This window comes from Oncorhynchus clarkii, chromosome 29, assembly GCF_045791955.1.
Source record: "Oncorhynchus clarkii lewisi isolate Uvic-CL-2024 chromosome 29, UVic_Ocla_1.0, whole genome shotgun sequence".
Classification (NCBI taxonomy): domain Eukaryota; kingdom Metazoa; phylum Chordata; class Actinopteri; order Salmoniformes; family Salmonidae; genus Oncorhynchus; species Oncorhynchus clarkii.
The window spans coordinates 35123611-35144210 of NC_092175.1; the positions used below are offsets into that span (position 1 = coordinate 35123611).

At 46.7% G+C, this 20600-nt stretch overlaps 1 pseudogene; it reads left to right on the top strand.

The window, feature by feature from the left end:
* LOC139388213 (rab proteins geranylgeranyltransferase component A 1-like) overlaps positions 1–19747 on the top strand; it is a 44019-nt pseudogene extending 24272 nt beyond the window's left edge.
* The last annotated feature ends 853 nt before the right edge of the window (positions 19748–20600 follow it).

Genomic DNA, 20600 nt, shown 5'->3' on the forward strand with positions numbered 1-20600 from the left:
CACTGTCATCTGTGGGACCTTATATAGACAGGTGTTTACCATCACCCCTGGTGAGACAAAACCGTGACTCGTCAGTGAAGAGCACTTTTTGCCAGTCCTGTCTGGTCCTGGTGTAACTCGGGCAGTTGTTGTTGCCATCTTGTACCTGTGATGTTTCTAGGTACCGATCCTGTGCAGGTGTTGTTACACGTGGTCTGCCACTGCGAGGACGATCAGCTGTCCATCCTGTCTCCCTGTAGCGCTGTCTTAGGCGTCTCACAGTATGGACATTGCAATTTATTGCCCTGGCCACATCTGCAGTCCTCATGCCTCCTTGCAGCAAGCCTAAGGCACGTTCACACAGATGATTAGGGACCCTGGGCATCTTTCTTTTGGTATATTTCAGAGTCAGTAGAAAGGCCTCTTTATTGTCCTAAGTTTTCATAACTGTGACCTTAATTGCCTACCGTCTATAAGCTGTTAGTGTCTTAATGACCGTTCCACAGATGCATGTTCAAAAATTGTTTAAGGTTCACTGAACAAGCATGGGAAACAGTGTTTGAACCCTTTACTGTGAATATCTGTGTTATTTGGAAGGGAGAGAGAGAAAGCAATTGTATGGGGGGAGAGAGGGCTAGAGGATGGGGGAGAGAGAGAGAGAGTGAGAGGATGAGAGAGAGAGAGAGCGAGAGGAAGGGGGAGAGAGAGTGAGAGGATGGGAGAGAGAGAGAGGTGGGGGGAGAGAGAGAGAGGGAGAGAGGATGAGAGAGAAAGGAGAGCAAGTGGGAGAGAGAGTGAGAGGATGAGACAGAGAGCGAGAGGAAGTGGAAGAGAGAGTGAGAGGATGAGAGCGAGAGAGAGCGAGAGGAAGGGGGAGAGAGAGAGAGGATGGGAGAGAGAGAGAGGAGGGGGGAGAGAGAGAGGGAGAGAGGATGAGAGATAGAGGAGAGGAAGTGGGAGAGAGAGTGAGAGGATGAGATAGAGAGCGAGAGGAAGGGGGAGAGAGGATGGGAGAGAGAGAGAGGATGGTAATACAGGGGATAATGGCTCACAGGGGATAATGGCTCACAGCCAGACAATGCGAGAACAACTCCCCAAGGGCCGTGGATGCAGCTGGATATAGCCTTTTACACTTGCCCCGGGGTTGTGCATATGACTTTGGCTGCCTGCCTCCGTTTCCATTCTCTGACTGCGATATATCTACACCATGGAGGTGCCATGCGCTGAGTTGCATATATAACAGAGTTGTTTTCTACGGCGGAACAGCCTGGAGATAGGTCATGTTCAATTGAACACGCTGTACTGTCCAAGTCAGTGCCATGAAAACGATATACACTATATATACAAAAGTATATGGACACCCCTTCAAATTAGTGTAGTCGGCTATTTCTGCCACACCCATTGCTGACCAGTGTATACAATTGAGCACATACAGCACTTTGAGATATCAGTTGATGTAAGAAGGGCTATATAAATACATTAGCTTTTCAATCGCCTAGACAAACATTGGCAGTAGAATGACCTTACTGAAGATCTCGGTGACTTTCAACCTGGCACCGTCATAGGATACCGCCTTTCCAAAGAGTCAGTTCGTCAAATTTCTGCCCTGTTAGAGATGCCCCGGTCAACAGTAAGTGCTGTTCTTGTGAAGTGGAAACGTCTAGGAGCAACAGCGGCTCAGTTGCCAAGTGGTAAACCACACAAGCTCACAGAACGGGACCGGCGAGTGCTGAAGTGTGTAGCGCGTAAAAATCGTCTGTCCTCGGTTGAAACACTCACTACCGAGTTCCAAACTGCATCAGGAAGCTACGTCAGCAAAATAACTGCTCATCAAGAGCTTCATGAAATGGGTTTCCATGGCCGAGCAGCTGCACACAAGTCTAAGGTTGCCATGCTCTTTGGATCCTGGAGCAGTGTAAATGCAAATCACTCTTCCCCGGTCTGACGGACAAATCTGGGTTTGGCGGATGCCAGGAAAACGCTACCTGCCCGAATGCATAATGCCAACTGTAAAGTTGGGTGGAGAACAAATAATGGTTTGGGGCTGTTTTTCATGGTTCGGGGTGGGCCCCTTAGTTCCAGTTAAGGTACATCTTAATGCTACAGCATACAATGACATTCCTGATGATTCTGCGCTTCCAACTTTGTAGCAACAGTTTGGAAAAGACCCTTTCCTGTTTCAGCAAGACAATGTCTCTGTGCACAAAGCGAGGTCCATACAGGAATGGTTTGTCGGGATCGGTGTGGAATAACTTAACTGGCCTGCACAGAGCCTTGACCTCAACCCCATCGAACACCTTTAGGATAAATTGGAACGCCGACTGTGAGCCAGGCCTAATCACCCAGCATCAGTGCCCGACCACACTAATGATCTTGTGGCTGAATTTAAGCAAGTCCCCGCAGCAATGTTCCAACATCCAGTGGAAAGGCTTCCCAGAAGAGTGGAGGCTGTTATAACAGCAAAGGGGGGGGGACCAACTCCATATTCATGCCCATGATTTTGGAATGAGATGTTTGACAAGCAGGTGTCCATATACTTTTGGCCATGCAGGGTATCTGGGATGCAATCGATTAACTAAATCCATCATAGAGAATGGCTGCACACCTCACATTTCAGAGGCGTATTAACAGACGTATACCACGGGTATGACAAAACATTTATCTTTACTGCTCTAATTACGTTGGTAACCAGTTTATAATAGCAATAAAGCTCTGGGATTTGTGGTATATGGCCAATATACCACAGCTATGGGCTGTATCCAGGCACTTCGCGTTGCGTTGTGCTTAAGAACAGCCCTTAGCCGTGGTATATTGGCCATATATTATTGCTTAATTGTATTATAATAAACTATTCCGAAAAAAAAGTATTTGTTATAATGATGTAGTAATTAATAGAAAGTGATGAATACATATTAAGAGCCTCCAAATGGAGCCATAACATCTTCCTCCTCATCTGTGTTTACCTTTGGGGGTAGATGTAGAGACATAAGTCTATCATGTAGGATACAGAGGTTGGATTCATCTTCTACCTGACTTTTAGAATTTGAATAAAGCACCTCTGCTTGAGGCTCAGTCATTTGCATATTTGATTCCCACTCCTTCCTCTAATCTCCTTCCCTGACGTTCAGATAAGCAAGGTAAAGAGACGACACATGATCACACCTGTCTGTCACCATCTCTCTCTCGCTCTCTGGTGTTTTCCCATTCTGGATTGCCATGTCTTTATTTTGTTCTACCGGTGATGAATAGGAATTGAGCTATTACTTTAATCTCCCTAGTTTTATATCTTAGATTAAAAACATCACAATGTCTCACCTTGACTTCAAACCTTGACTCTAGTCAGAAGGTCAGTTTTTTCTTAAATAGTGGAGGTAATTAAGGTTACAATAGTAGAAATGGAAGGAAGAAGAAAATGTTGGAGGTAGAGTGAGAGAGAAGAAACAAAATAGAGGTAGCGAGTCAGATGGAGAAGGGAGAACAATATCTGAGCTAGAGAGTGGTGTTTGGAGGGATCATCCATCAACGTGATACCTGCTTGCAGGTGATGGATGGATAGATGGCTGTGCAAACTCAATAATTCTCACTGTCTCAGGTTATTCACAGATCAGCGAGCAGCACTGCTAATAAAGTGATGAAATGCTTTTGTGTCCTCGCCTGGATTATTCCTCAAGTTTTGACAGGGAAGACTTTTTAATTTCTAAATAACCTTTGGCGCATTGACTGCCGTAGTCCGTATTCTGCCTATGCCCCTCGTACCGTTCCATGACTTGGGGATAGACCGTTATTCATTTAACCTGAAAAAGCATTTGGCCGTGACACGCTTTGATTTGCATGCAGCATTGCCACGCTCCAATCAGACAGCAGGCAGAATGAAACCGATTGAGAGGATGGGGAAAAGCATTCATTAATACAGATGATTGTTTGTCGAGCATTCAGTTTTTTTCTACTCTTGGAGCAATAAACATAATTTAACCCACAGGATTTAATTATGTGCAGAGGGCCTCACCATGCGGCATGGCTCTTTGTTTTTCTTTTCATTATTGGCCAACCATTAGCCCCCCACTCTGACACCCAGCTCCCCAGATTACAGCAGAATTTGCCGGCAATGATCTTGACAGGTCTTCTTGACAGGTCTGTGTACACATCGTAGTTTACTTTGTTTAAATCAAAATCAAATCAAATCAAATGTATTTATATAGCCGTTTGTACATCAGCTGATATCTCAAAGTGCTGTACAGAAATGCAGCCTAAAACCCCAAACAGCAAGCAATGCAGGTGTTGAAGCACGTTGGCTCGGAAAAACTCCCTAGAAAGGCCAAAACCTAGGAAGAAACCTAGAGAGGAACCAGGCTATGAGGGGTGGCCAGTCCTCTTCTGGCTGTGCCGGGCGGAGATTATAACAGAACATGGCCAAGATGTTAAAATGTTCATAAATTACCAGCATGGTCAAATAATAGGTCTGGGACAGGTAGCACGTCCAGTGAACAGGTCAGGATTCCATAGCCGCAGGCAGAACAGTTGAAACTGGAGCAGCAGCATGGCCAGGTGGACTGGGGACAGTAAGGAGTCATCATGCCAGGTAGTCCTGAGGCATGGTCCTAGGTCTCAGGTCCTCGGAGAGAGAGAAAGAAAGAGAGAAAGAGAGAATTAGATAAAGCAAACTTAAATTCACACAGGACACCGGATAAGACAGGAGAAGTACTCCAGATATATCAAACTGACTCTAGCCCCCCGACACATAAACTACTGCAGCATAAATACTGAGGCTGAGACAGGAGGGGTCAGGAGACACTGTGGCCCCATCCGATGACACCCCCGGACAGGGCCAAACAGGAAGGATATAACCCCACCCACTTTGCCAAAGCACAGCCCCCACACCACTAGAGGGATATCTTCAACCACCAACTTACCATCCTGAGACAAGGCCGAGTATAGCCCACGAAGATCTCCGCCACGGCACAACCCAAGGGGGACGCCAACCCAGACAGGAAGATCACATTAGTGACTCAACCAACTCAAGTGACGCACCCCTCCTAGGGACGGCATGAAAGAGCACCAGTAAGCCAGCCCCTGTAATTGGCTTAGAATACCACCACACTCAATCATATGACCCACTGAAGAGATGAGTCTTCAGTAAAGACTTAAAGGTTGAGACCGAGTTTGCGTCTCTCACATGGGTAGGCAGACCATTCCTTTAAAATGGGGCTCTATAGGAGAAAGCCCTGCCTCCAGCTGTTTGCTTAGAAATTCTAGGGACAATTAGGAGGCCTGCGTCTTGTGACCGTAGCGTACGTGTAGGTAAGTGCGGCAGGACCAAATCAGAGAGATAGGTAGGAGCAAGCCCATGTAAATGCTTTGCAGTTTAGCAGTAAAACCTTGAAATCAGCCCTTGCCTTAACAGGAAGCCAGTGTAGGGAGGCTAGCACTGGAGTAATATGATCAAATTTTTTGGTTCTAGTCAGGAATCTAGCAGCCGTATTTAACACTAACTGAAGTCTATTTAGTGCTTTATCTGGGTAGCCGGAAAGAAGAGCATTGCAGTAGTCTAGAAGTAACAAAAGCATGGATTAATTTTCCTGCATCATTTTTGGACAGAAAGTTTCTGATTTTTGCAATGTTACGTAGATGGAAAAAAGCTGTCTTTGAAACAGTCTTGATAGGTTCGTCAAAAGAGAGATCAGGGTCCAGAGTAACGCAGAGGTCCTTCACAGTTTTATTTGAGACGACTGTACAACCATTAAGATTAATTGTCAGATTCAACAGAGAATCTCTTTGTTTCCTGGGACCTAGAACAAGCATCTCTGTTTTGTCCGAGTTTAAAAGTAGAAAGTTTGCAGCCATCCACTTCCTTATGTCTGAAACACAGGATTCTAGCGAGGGCAATTTTGGGGCTTCACCATGTTTCATTGAAATGTACAGCTGTGTGTCATCCGCATAGCAGTGAAAGTTAACATTATGTTTTCGAATGACATCCCCAAGAGGTAAAATATATAGTGAAAACAATAGTGGTCCTAAAACGGAACCTTGAGGAACACCCAAATTTACAGTTGATTTGTCAGAGGACAAACCATTCACAGAGACAAACTGATATCTTTCCGACAGATAAGATCTAAACCAGGCCAGAACTTGTCCGTGTAGACCAATTTGGGTTTCCAAACTCTCCAAAAGAATGTGGTGATCGATGGTATCAAAAGCAGCACTAAGGTCTAGGAGCACGAGGACAGATGCAGAGCCTCGGTCTGATGCTATTAAAAGGTAATTTACCACCTTCACAAGTGCAATATCAGTGCTATGATGGGGTCTAAAACCAGACTGAAGCATTTCGTATATACATTGTTTGTCTTCAGGAATGCAGTGAGTTGCTGCGCAACAGCTTTTTCAAACATTTTTGAGAGGAATGGAAGATTCAATATAGGCCGATAGTTTTTATATTTTCTGGGTCAAGGTTTGGCTTTTTCAAGAGAGGCTTTATTACTGCCACTTTTAGTGAGTTTGGTACACATCCGGTGGATAGAGAGCCGTTTATTATGTTCAACATAGGAGGGCCAAGCACAGGAAGCAGCTCTTTCAGTAGTTTAGTTGGAATAGGGTCCAGTATGCAGCTTGAAGGTTTAGAGGCCATTAATATTTTCATCATTGTGTCAAGAGATATAGTACTAAAACACTTGCGTGTCTCTCTTGATCCTAGGTCCTGGCAGAGTTGTGCAGACTCAGGACAACTGAGCTTTGAAGGAATATGCAGATTTAAAGAGGAGTCCGTAATTTGCTTTCTAACAATCATGATCTTTTCCTCAAAGAAGTTCATGAATTTATTACTGCTGAAGTGAAAGCCATCCTCACTTTAGCGTGTTCTTGACATGGTGAGGATTTATTGTCCACAAGCCCTCTGACATCCTCCCAGGACCTTGGGACACCTGTTTCTCCTTCTTGGAGGTGGGGAGAGAAAGTATGCACCTACAGAACCTGCAGCTTCTGTTCCACCAGGCTTTATAAGGGTTGAGTCAGGTCTTCAGTTCAACAGCCTTTTTAAGGGTCAGGGCTTAGTTCAACACTCTTGAAGGCTTGAGTCAGGGCTTACTTCAATACTCTTTAAGGGTTGAGTCAGGGCTTAGTTCAACACTCTTGAAGGCTTGAGTCAGGGCTTAGTTCAACAGTCTTGAAGTGTTGAGTCAGGGCTTAGTTCAACACTCTTGAAGGCTTGAGTCAGGGCTTAGTTCAACACTCTTGAAGGCTTGAGTCAGGGCTTAGTTCAACACTCTTGAAGGGTTGAGTCAGGGCTTAGTTCAACACTTGAAGGCTTGAGTCAGGGCTTAGTTGAACACTCTTTAAGGATTGAGTCAGGGCTTAGTTCAACACTCTTGAAGGCTTGAGTCAGGGCTTAGTTCAACACTCTTGAAGGCTTGAGTCGGGGCTTAGTTCAACACTCTTGAAGGCTTGAGTCAGGGCTTAGTTCAACACTCTTTAAGGGTTGAGTCAGGGCTTAGTTCAACACTCTTTAAGGCTTGAGTCAGGGCTTAGTTCAACACTCTTTAAGTGTTGAGTCAGGACTTAGTTCCACACTCTTAAAGGGTTGAGTCAGGACTTAGTTCAACACTCTTTAAGGGTTGAGTCAGGACTTAGTTCAACACTCTTTAAGGGTTGAGTCAGGACTTAGTTCAACACTGGAACAATTACAGAGTTGTTTAAGAGGATGTTGTGCAAAAGTGAGCTTGAACCACATGGTATTGCTAAGCAGTGCTCCTCAATACATACACTTTAGACTTATCTCTAGACTGTAATGGAACAATCCATCTCTAGTGTTCCTCCATGTGAGGATGAAGAATGCACAACACCTGCTGGTCCTACAGGCTTGTCAAAGCTTGAGAGAAACCTCCCAGACCTAACTGTCATGACTGAAACTGAGATGAGAATCTAGAAAACACGGCAGCATTCAGTACTTGGAGGTGGACACTTCCTGTGTAAATTTGTAAATACATTCCCTGCCATCATCATAAGGCATGGGATTGAGTTGTCAGGGAAATTGTGGCTGGCAGCCTTTAAGGGACTCTCTGTTTTATGTATTTCTGCCTTGCTATCGCTAGAGCCTGCAGCTTGTTTCATGCTTCTTGTTACATTACCTTTTAATTACAGAAATAACTAGTTGGAGGCAGTTGTTTTGTAAGAGGGGGGAGAGGAGGGTTGTCGAAGATTTATTTGGGATGTGACCTTCTCCACACTAGCTGCAGCTGTAATCAGTGGAATTAATAGCATAATCAAATTATACACAAACTCATAAATCATCGCCGAGCTCGCTGTCACGGAGTTCGGCTATTAATGGCCCCTATTGTTTTGCCACCGTATTAAAAAATCACGTCCCCTGATTCCCGCCTTGATAGGAACTGAAATGCCATTTAGAGGCTATAAAGACCGGGGGCTCAAAGGGGATTTTCACAACTGTTAATTTAGCAGCGATGCGGAGTGATGTCGCAGGAGCCAAAGGGGGGCGAGTGAGGGCCGGCCGCGCTTCAGCGGTGCCTTTTCAGCCGGGGGATGGCATCATTGGGACAGACAGCGGCCAGTTAATTAGAGTAATATCAGCTTAAACGTCTGTCAGTTAGGGTTAATGACATCAAAAGGGGTTTCCTGTCGTCTGAATGGGGTTTAGTATAGGACATGACATGGGCCTGAATGATTGTCTGTGAGTTCTATTCTCTTTACTCTCTCTATGCTTTACTAAGATGCCGTGCTTGGTAATTAAACTAACGGGTCTGGGGCAGGTACAAACCTTTAGAGAAGCGGTGGTGGGGTGTGTGAGGTAGGCATGTCTGGGTCCCTCCTCTCCATTCCTCCCTCAGTTTCTCTCCACCTGCTCTCTCTCCAGTCCCTCATATGACAGAGCTCCTTCAAACCCCAGCCATCTCAGGCCGTTATTCACTCTGTTTTGAAAGAGCCCGTGCCAGGCTCATAGACCTGTTCTGTCTTTGTTATGCAGCTGTGTCTGCGTGGGAGCTTGGCTTAACCTGGCTAAACCCATGTAGCCTTGAGTTTTGAAAAGTTGAACAAAACCAGGAAGCACAAATACACTGTTTTATAGTGATTGTAACCACATTAAGTGATTCCACTTTTTCTTTGGGGGAGATTTAAAACATTTCTATTTTGAGTATTTTGCAGTGAATTCATGTATGTTTATCTACACTGACTAGCCACTATCTAAAATCCCTTCTTGTTCTCAGGATGCTGTTTTTGGAGGAATCTACTGTCTTCGCCACTCAGTTCAGTGTCTGGTTCTGGACAAGGCGTCCGGCAAGTGAGTATTCCATTGAGAATTTATCACACACAGGGACATACAGATACACTCACACACACACTCACACACACACACACACACACACACACACACACACACACACACACACACACACACACACACACACACACACACACACACAGGGACATACAGAGACACACACACACACACACACACACACACACACACACACACACACACACACACACACACACACACACACACACACACACACACACACACACACACACAGGGACATACAGATACACTCACACACACACACACAGGGACATACAGAGACACACACACACACACACAGGGACATGGGCACACACACAGGGACATACAGAGACACACACACAGGGACATGGGCACACACACAGGGACATACAGAGACACTCATACACACACACACACACACACACACACACACACACACACACACACACACACACACACACACACACACACACACACACACACACACACACACACACACACACACACACACACACAGGGACATGGGCACACACACAGGGACATGGGCACACACACAGGGAAATGGGCACACACACACACAGGGACATACAGAGACACTCACACACACACACATACACACACACACACACACACACACACACACACACACACACACACACACACACACACACACAGGGACATACAGAGACACACACACAGGGACATACAGAGACACACACACAGGGACATACAGAGACACTCACACACACAGGGACATACAGAGACACTCACACACACACACACACACACACACACACACACACACACACACACACACACACACACACACACACACACACACACACACACACACACAGGGACATACACACACAGGGACATACAGAGACACTCACACACACACACACACACACACACACACACACACACACACACACACACACACACACACACACACACACACACACACACACACACACACACACACACACACACACACAGGGACATACAGAGACACACACACAGACACACAGACACACACACACACAGACATACAGACACACAGACACACAGACATACAGACACACAGACATACACACACAAACAGACACACACAGACATACACAGACACAGACACACAGACATACACACACACACACAGACATACAGACACACAGACACACAGACATACAGACACACAGACATACACACACAAACAGACACACACAGACATACACAGACACACACACAGACACACACACAGACACACAGACATACACACACAGACATACACAGACACACAGACAGACACAGACACACAGACACACACAGACACACAGACACACACAGACATACACAGACACACAGACAGACATACAGACACACACACAGACACACAGACAGACACAGACACACACAGACAGACACACACACAGACACACAGACAGACACAGACACACAGACACACAGACACACACAGACAGACAGTCTCCCCCTCCTCCACAATAAAGAAGTGTGATAACAAAGCAGTAGAAGATTTGGTTTGTGTTCAGGACTGAGATAACAAAAAGCTGCCCTGTTCTCTTCCTGCCCTCTAATCAGGGATCAACCTCAATTAGAAGTCATTTGTGTACGTGGTCTTCCAAAACAAGGAAAGAAGAGGGGGTCCAGAATATAGATACGAAAATTAATTTTCTGGGAGAAGGGAGCTCCAACCCCCCTGAAGCAGCCAAGCTCGGGAGGGGCCTGCCACTTGGGCTGGCGCTGAGTGATGCTGCTTTTTCCTCCTGGCCTTACCTTCACTAATTGATTTTCATCTGAAGACAAAAAAGACCTCTGTTACTGCCTCTTAAAAAATGAGAGTTCATCTCCAGTCTCCCTTGATTAATCTGCGCTGATAATGTGAGTCAGGCCCTACTAGAAAGCCCTTTAATGAGTTTCAAAGGTAGATTGTTGTCATAAACTAGGTTAGATTAGTTTTTGGGGAGGGCTCGGTATTGAGATTCTTTCATTTTGGTGGTGCGTGACCCTAGTGGGCAGGAGTCTTGTGGTGGAACAGCAGTGTACTGATGAGTAGTACTGTATGCACTCTCTCTCTCTCTGTATGCACTCTCTCTCTCTGTATGCACTCTCTCTCTCTGTATGCACTCTCTCTCTCTCTCTCTGTATGCACTCTCTCTCTCTGTATGCACTCTCTCTCTCTCTCTCTCTCTCTCTCTCTCTGCATGCACTCTCTCTCTGTATGCACTCTCTCTCTCTGTATGCACTCTCTCTCTCTCTGTCTCTCTGTCTCTCTCTACTCACTCTCTCTACTCACTCTCTACTCTCTCTCTCTACTCACTCTCTACTCTCTCTACTCTCTCTACTCTCTCTCTCTACTGTCTTTCTCTATTCTACTCTACTTTCTCTAATCTCTCTATTCTACTCTCCATTCAATTCAATTCAAGGGGCTTTATTGGGATGGGAAACGTGTTAACATTGCCAAATCAAGTGAGGTAGATAATATACAAAAGTGAAATAAATAATAAAAATTAACAGTAAACATTACACGTACAGAAGTTTCAAAACAATAAAGACATTACAAATGTCATATTACGTATATATACCGTGTTGCAACGATGTACAAATGGTTAAGGATACACAAGGGAAAATAAATAGGCATAAATATGGGTTGTATTTACAATGGTGTTTGTTCTTCACTGGGTGACCTTTTCTTGTGGCAACAGGTCACAAATCTTGCTGCTGTGATGGCACACTGTGGAATTTCACCCAGTAGATATGGGAGTTTATCAAAATTGGGTTTGTTTTCGAATTCTTTGTGGATCTGTGCAATCTGAGGGAAATACAGTGGGGAGAACAAGTATTTGATACACTGCCGATTTTGCAGGTTTTCCAACTTACAAAGCATGTAGAGGTCTGTAATTTTTATCATAGGTACACTTCAACTGTGAGAGACGGAATCTAAAACAAAAATCCAGAAAATCACATTGTATGATTTTTAAGTAATTAATTAGCATTTTATTGCATGACATAAGTATTTGATACATCAGAAAAGCAGAACTTAATGTTAATTAATTAATGGTACAGAAATCTTTGTTTGCAATTACAGAGATCATACGTTTCCTGTAGTTCTTGACCAGGTTTGCACACTGCAGCAGGGATTTTGGCCCACTCCTCCATACAGACCATCTCCAGATCCTTCAGGTTTCGGGGCTGTCGCTGGGCAATATGGACTTTCAGCTCCCTCCAAAGATTTTCTATTGGGTTCAGGTCTGGAGACTGGCTAGGCCACTCCAGGACCTTGAGATGCTTCTTACGGAGCCACTCCTTAGTTGTCCTGGCTGTGTGTTTCGGGTCGTTGTCATGCTGGAAGACCCAGCCACGACCCATCTTCAATGCTCTTACTGAGGGAAGGAGGTTGTTGGCCAAGATCTCGTGATACATGGCCCCATCCCATCCTCCCCTCAATACGGTGCAGTCGTCCTGTCCCCTTTGCAGAAAAGCATCCCCAAAGAATGATGTTTCCACCTCCATGCTTCACGGTTGGGATGGTGTTCTTGGGGTTGTACTCATCCTTCTTCTTCCTCCAAAAACGGCGAGTGGACTTTAGACCAAAAAAGCTCTATTTTTGTCTCGTCAGACCACATGGCCTTCTCCCATTCCTCCTCTGGATCATCCAGATGGTCATTGGCAAACTTCAGACGGGCCTGGACATGCGCTGGCTTGAGCAGGGGGACCTTGCGTGCGCTGCAGGATTTTAATCCATGACGGCGTAGTGTGTTACTAATGGTTTTCTTTGAGACTGTGGTCCCAGCTCTCTTCAGGTCATTGACCAGGTCCTGCCGTGTAGTTCTGGGCTGATCCCTCACCTTCCTCATGATCATTGATGCCCCACGAGGTGAGATCTTGCATGGAGCCCCAGACCGAGGGTGATTGACCGTCATCTTGAACTTCTTACATTTTCTAATAATTGCTCCAACAGTTGTTGCCTTCTCACCAAGCTGCTTGCCTATTGTCCTGTAGCCCATCCCAGCCTTGTGCAGGTCTACAATTTTATCCCTGATGTCCTTACACAGCTCTCTGGTCTTGGCCATTGTGGGGAGGTTGGAGTCTGTTTGATTGAGTGTGTGGACACGTGTCTTTTATACAGGTAATGAGTTCAAACAGGTGCAGTTAATACAGGTAATGAGTGGAGAACAGGATGGCTTCTTAAAGAAAAACTAACAGGTCTGTGAGAGCTGAAATTCTTACTGGTTGGTAGGTGATTAAATACTTATGTCATGCAATAGCATGCTAATTAATTACTTAAAATCATACAATGTGATTTTCTGGATTTTTGTTTTAGATTCCATCTCTCACAGTTGAAGTGTACCCATGATAAGAATTACAGACCTCTACATGCTTTGTAAGTAGGAAAACCTGCAAAATCGGCAGTGTATCAAATACTTGTTCTCCCCACTGTATGTGTCTCTAATATGGTCATACATTGGACAGGAGGTTAGGAAGTGCTGCTGTTTCCACCTCATTTTGTGGGCAGTGTGCACATAGCCTGTCTTCTCTTGAGAGCCATGTCTGCCTACGGCGGCCTTTCTCAAAAGCAAGGCTATGCTCACTGAGTCTGTACATAGTCAAAGCTTTCCTTATGTTTGGGTCAGTCACAGTGGTCAGGTTTTCTGCCACTGTGTACTCTCTGTTTAGGGCCAAATAGCATTCTAGTTTGAGCTGTTTTTTTGTTAATTCTTTCAATGTGTCAAGTAATTATCTTTTTGTTTTCTCATGATTTGATTGGGTCTAATTGTGTTGCTGTCCTGGGGCTCTGTGGGGTGTGTTTGTGTTTGTGAACAGAGCGCCAGGACCAGCTTGCTTAGGGGATTCTTCTCCAGGTTCATCTTTCTGTAGGTGAAGGCTTTGTTATGGAAGGTTTGGGAATCGCTTCCTTTTAGGTGGTTGTAGAATTTAACGGCTCTTTTCTGGATTTTGATAATTAGTGGGTATCGGCCTAATTCTGCTCTGCATGCATTATTTGGTGTTCTACGTTGTACAAGGAGGATATTTTTGCAGAATTCTGCTTGCAGTCTCAATTTGGTGTTTGTCCCATTTTGTGAAGTCTTGGTTGGTGAGCGGACCCCAGACCTCACAACCATAAAGGGCAATGGGCTCTATGACTGATTGCAGTATTTTTAGCCAGATCCTAATTGGTATGTTGAATTTTATGTTCGTTTTGATGGTATAGAATGCCCTTCTTGCCTTGTCTCTCAGGTCGTTCACAGCTTTGTGGAAGTAACTTGTGGTGCTGATGTTTAGGCCAAGGTATGTATAGTTTTTTGTGGGCTCTAGGGCAACAGTGTCTAGATGGAATTTGTATTTGTGGTCCTGGCAACTGGACCTTTTTTGGAACACCATTATTTTGATCTTACTGAGATTTACTGTCAGGGCCCAGGTCTGGCAGAAACTGTGCAGAATATCTAGGTGCTGCTGTAGGCCCTCCTTGGTTGGTGACAGAAGCACCAGATCATCAGCAAACAGTAGACATTTGACTTCAGATTCTAGTAGGGTGAGGCCGGGTGCTGCAGACTTTTCTAGTGCCCGCGCCAATTCGTTGATATATATGTTGAAGAGGGTGGGAATTAAGCTGCATCTCTGTCTCACCCCACGGCCCTGTGGGAAGAAATGTGTGTGTTTTTTTCCAATTTTAACCGCACACTTGTTGTTTGTGTACATGGATTTTCTAGTGTCGTATGTTTTACCCCCAACACCACTTTCCATCAGTTTGTATAGCAGACCCTCATGCCAAATTGAGTCAAAGGCTTTTTTGAAATCAACAAAGCATGAGAAGACTTTGCCTTTGTTTTGGTTTGTTTGGTTGTCAATTAGGGTGTCCAGGGTGAATACATGGTCTGTTGTACGGTAATTTGGTAAAAAGCCAATTTGACATTTGCTCAGTACATTGTTTTCATTGAGGAAATGTACGAGTCTGCTGTTAATGATAATGCAGAGGATTTTCCCAAGGTTACTGTTGACGCACATTGGGGTCAAATTTGTCTACATTTTTGTGGATTGGGGTGATCAGTCCTTGTTTCCAAATATTGGGGAAGATGCCAGAGCTAAGGATGATGTTAAAGAGTTTTAGTATAGCCAATTGGAATTTGTTGTCTGTATATTTGATCATTTCATTAAGGATACCATCAACACCACATGGCTTTTTGGGTTGGAGGGTTTTAATTTTGTCCTGTAGCTCATTCAAGGTAATTGGAGAATCCAGTGGGTTCCGGTAGTCTTTAACCTCTAGTGACACCCCATCCCGAGAATGGGACCGTTGTCATCATCTGACACTAATTAGCATAACGCAACGGACATAAATATTACTAGAAAATATTCCTATTCATGAAAATCACAAGTGAAATATATTGAGACACAGCTTAGCCTTTTGTTAATCACCCTGTCATCTCAGATTTGAGAGGGCCGCATGTCTGAGAGGGCCGCATGTCTGAGAGGGCCGCATGGCCGAGAGGGCCGCATGTCTGAGAGGGCCGCATGGCCGAGAGGGCCCATGGCCGAGAGGGCCGCATGTCTGAGAGGGCCGCATGTCTGAGAGGGCCGCATGGCCGAGAGGGCCGCATGTCTGAGAGGGCCGCATGGCCGAGAGGGCCGCATGTCTGAGAGGGCTGCATGGCCGAGAGGGCCGCATGTCTGAGAGGGCCGCATGTCTGAGAGGGCCGCATGTCTGAGAGGGCCGCATGGCCGAGAGGGCCGCATGTCTGAGAGGGCCGCATGGCCGAGAGGGCCGCATGTCTGAGAGGGCCGCATGGCCGAGAGGGCCGCATGGCCGAGAGGGCCGCATGTCTGAGAGGGCCGCATGTCTGAGAGGGCCGCATGGCCGAGAGGGCCGCATGTCTGAGAGGGCCGCATGGCCGAGAGGGCCCATGGCCGAGAGGGCCCATGGCCGAGAGGGCCGCATGTCTGAGAGGGCCGCATGTCTGAGAGGGCCGCATGGCCGAGAGGGCCGCATGTCTGAGAGGGCCGCATGGCCGAGAGGGCCGCATGGCCGAGAGGGCCGCATGTCTGAGAGGGCCGCATGGCCGAGAGGGCCGCATGTCTGAGAGGGCCGCATGTCTGAGAGGGCCGCATGTCTGAGAGGGCCGCATGTCTGAGAGGGCCGCATGTCCGAGAGGGCCGCATGTCTGAGAGGGCCGCATGGCCGAGAGGGCCGCATGTCTGAGAGGGCCGCATGGCCGAGAGGGCCGCATGGCCGAGAGGGCCGCATGTCTGAGAGGGCCGCATGTCTGAGAGGGCCGCATGGCCGAGAGGGCCGCATGTCTGAGAGGGCCGCATGGCCGAGAGGGCCCATGGCCGAGAGGGCCGCATGTCTGAGAGGGCCGCATGTCTGAGAGGGCCGCATGGCCGAGAGGGCCGCATGTCTGAGAGGGCCGCATGGCCGAGAGGGCCGCATGGCCGAGAGGGCCGCATGTCTGAGACGGCCGCATGGCCGAGAGGGCCGCATGTCTGAGAGGGCCGCATGTCCGAGAGGGCCGCATGTCTGAGAGGGCCGCATGGCCGAGAGGGCCGCATGTCTGAGAGGGCCGCATGTCTGAGAGGGCCGCATGGCCGAGAGGGCCGCATGTCTGAGAGGGCCGCATGTCTGAGAGGGCCGCATGGCCGAGAGGGCCGCATGTCTGAGAGGGCCGCATGGCCGAGAGGGCCGCATGGCCGAGAGGGCCGCATGTCTGAGAGGGCCGCATGGCCGAGAGGGCCGCATGTCCGAGAGGGCCGTATGTCCGAGAGGGCCACATGGCCGAGAGGGCCGCTCTGCTCTACACGCGCGCCGCACAGGTGTCCACTCTGCTCCTTGGTCAAGGCAAGCATAATACATCATCGGAGGAAGAACGTTTTTTGAAGGTAAAAATACAGGCAAGGTGTCTGCCAGGCTGAACAATGATTTTAATTTCGCCAGCGTCATAAATTACCTCCTTATGTCTCCTTCTATTACATACATAAAGCTGAAAGGGTGGAGGGAGATGAATAATGCAATAGATGATGTGGCCTAACATCCCAGCTGCCTCTCCTCTGTCCTGGACCTGCTCCTTCATACTACTACAGCAGTCATCTCCACCCCACGTCGGTCAGCCTGTCTCTGCCTGTCTCTGCCTGTCTCTATCTGTCTCTGCCTGTCTCTATCTGTCTCTGCTAGTCTCTCACTGTCTCTGCCTGTCTCTGCCTGTCTCTCACTGCCTCTGCCTGTCTCTGCCTGTCTCTATATGTCTCTGCCTGTCTCTCTCTGTCTCTGCTTGTCTCTGTCTGTCTCTATCTGTCTCTGCCTGTCTCTGCTTGTCTCTATCTGTCTCTGCCTGTCTCTCTCTTTCTCTGCTTGTGTCTGTCTGTCTCTGTCTGTCTGTGCCTGTCTCTATCTGTCTCTGCCTGTCTCTATCTGTCTCTCTCTGTCTCTGCCTGTCTCTATCTGTCTCTCTCTGTCTCTGACTGTCTCTGCCTGTCTCTATCTGTCTCTCTGTCTCTGCCTGCCTCTGCCTGTCTCTGCCTATCTCTGCCTGTCTCTCTCTGTCTCTGCGTGTCTCTGTCTGTCTCTGCGTGTCTCTGTCTGTCTCTATCTGTCTCTGCTTGTCTCTATCTGTCTCTGATTGTCTCTCTCTGTCTCTACCTGTCTCTGCTTGTCTCTGCCTGTCTCTGCTTGTCTCTCTCTGTCTCTGCTTGTCTCTCTCTGTCTATGCCTGTCTCTGCTTGTCTCTCTCTGTCTCTGCCTGTCTCTGTCTGTCTGTCTCTCTCTGTATCTGCCTGTCTCTACCTGTCTCTCTCTGTCTCTGACTGTCTCTCACTGTCTCTGCCTGTCTCTCTATGTATCTGACTGTCTCTCTCTGTCTCTGCCTGTCTCTCTCTGTCTCTGCTTGTCTCTCTCTGTCTCTGCCCGTCTCTGCCTGTCTCTCTCTCTCTCTGTATCTGCCTGTCTCTACCTGTCTCTCTCTGTTTCTGACTGTCTCTCACTGTCTCTGCCTGCCTCTGCCTGTCTCTGCCTGTCTTTCTCTCTCTGTCTCTGCCTGTCTCTGCCTGTCTCTCTCTGTCTCTGCCTCTCTCTCTCTCTCTCTCTCTCTCTCTCTCTCTCTCTCTCTCTCTCTCTGTGTCTCTCTCTCTGTCTCTCTCTCTGTCTCTGACTGTCTCTGCCTGTCTTTCTCCCTATGTCTCTGCCTGTGTCTCTCTGTATCTCTGTCTCTCTTTGTCTCTCTCTGTCTGTATCTCTCTGTCTGTATCTCTCAGTCTCTCTCTGTGTCTGTCTGTCTGCCTTTCTCTCTCTGTCTGCCTCTCTCTGTCTGTCCTGACTCAACTGTCCAGACTCAACTGTCCAGACTTTTCACTCTGACAGTCCCTCCTCTCTCTGACTTCTCCTGTCACTATCTATCCCTTGGTGTTAATGCACGGATCATAGTCTAATTCCACTGGGTACAAACGGGTTAAATCAAAGTTTGATGACGTGGAAAATACATTGGATTTGAAAAAAGTAATCATTTCTAACCATAGGATTATGTCATCATGGTAACCAATTTTCAACAGACAACCTTGTATAAATTACGTTGAATTTGTACTTTGAATCAACGTCAGATCTTCAACGTAATATTCACAATAAGAAAAAACTATAGGCTTCGCAGCACCTCCAGTAATCTAAACTCCAGTGATCTATCTACAGCAGTCCTATCCAGGGTTTTATCCAAGCCTCGCTTTAATATCTATCACTGAATATATAACCAATGTGCTATCGTGAGAATGATTGTTGAGGAATCTTCACAATATAGAATCACTGTTGCTAAAGAAGTCATTCCACTGATGTGGTCATCCTGTCTGGGTTGGCGCCCCCCCCCCCCCCCCCCCCTTGGGTTGTGCCGTGGCGGAGGTCTTTGTGGGCTATACTCAGCCTTGTCTCAGGATGGTAACTTGGTGGTTGAAGATATCCCTCTAGTGGTGTGGGGGCTGTGCTTTGGCAAAGTGGGTGGGGTTATATCCTTCCTGTTTGGCCCTGTCCGGGGGTGTCCTCGGAGTGGGCCACAGTGTCTCCTGACCCCTCCTGTCTCAGCCTCCAGTATTTATGCTGCAGTAGTAGTTCATGTGTCGGGGGGCTAGGGTCAGTTTGTCATATCTGGAGTACTTCTCCTGTCCTATTCGGTGTCCTGTGTGAATCTAGGTGTGCGTTCTCTAATTCTCTCCTTCTCTCTTTCTCTCTCTCTCGGAGGACCTGAGCCCTAGGACCATGCCCCAGGACTACCTGACATGATGACTCCTTGCTGTTCCCAGTCCACCTGGCTGTGCTGCTGCTCCAGTTTCAACTGTTCTGCCTTAATGTTATTCGACCATGCTGGTCATTTATGAACATTTGAACATCTTGGCCATGTTCTGTTATAATCTCCACCCGGCACAGCCAGAAGAGGACTGGCCATCCCACATATGCTCTCTCTAATTCTCTTTTTCTTTCTCTCTCTCGGAGGACCTGAGCCCTAGGACCATGCCCCAGGAATACCTGACATGATGACTCCTTGCTGTCCCCAGTCCACCTGACTGTGCTGCTGCTCCAGTTTCAACTGTTCTGCCTTATTATTATTCGACCATGCTGGTCATTTATGAACATTTGAACATCTTGACCATGTTTTGTCATAATCTCCACCCGGCACAGCCAGAAGAGGACTGGCCACCCCACATAGCCTGGTTCCTCTCTAGGTTTCTTCCTAGGTTTTGGCCTTTCTAGGGAGTTTTTCCTAGCCACCGTGCTTCTACACCTGCATTGCTTGCTGTGTGGGGTTTTAGGCTGGGTTTCTGTACAGCACTTTGAGATATCAGCTGATGTACGAAGGGCAATATAAATAAATTTGATTTGATTTGATTTGATTTGATTCGAAAGGGTAGGTTAAATGTAACCATATGTTATCAATCATACAGTATATAATCAATTATGGTTTTTAGGCCTATATAGCATTTGGGAAGTCATCAACAGCTATTGTTTAAATCCAGCCCAGGATTCAACTAAAACTAGACAGTACATATACTGTAGGCCTGGGGTTTCAAGGTTCAGTTGATTTCTAAATGGCATCTACAAGTCAATAATAAATATGTTGGATTCACGTCTACATCTCAACCAAAAATCAAAGTTAAAGAATAGGATTAAATCAAATGAAACTGAATGTATAGTGCATTTAAAGTTTGATTTGACTTAGTCCTATTATTTAACGTGAATCCAACATATAAATTATTAATTTGTAGACAAACTGGAATTAAAGCCAGCGTCAGTGGTGCAGATGGAACTATACAAGCAGAAGAAACATCTCCTTCAAATGTTGATATTTGG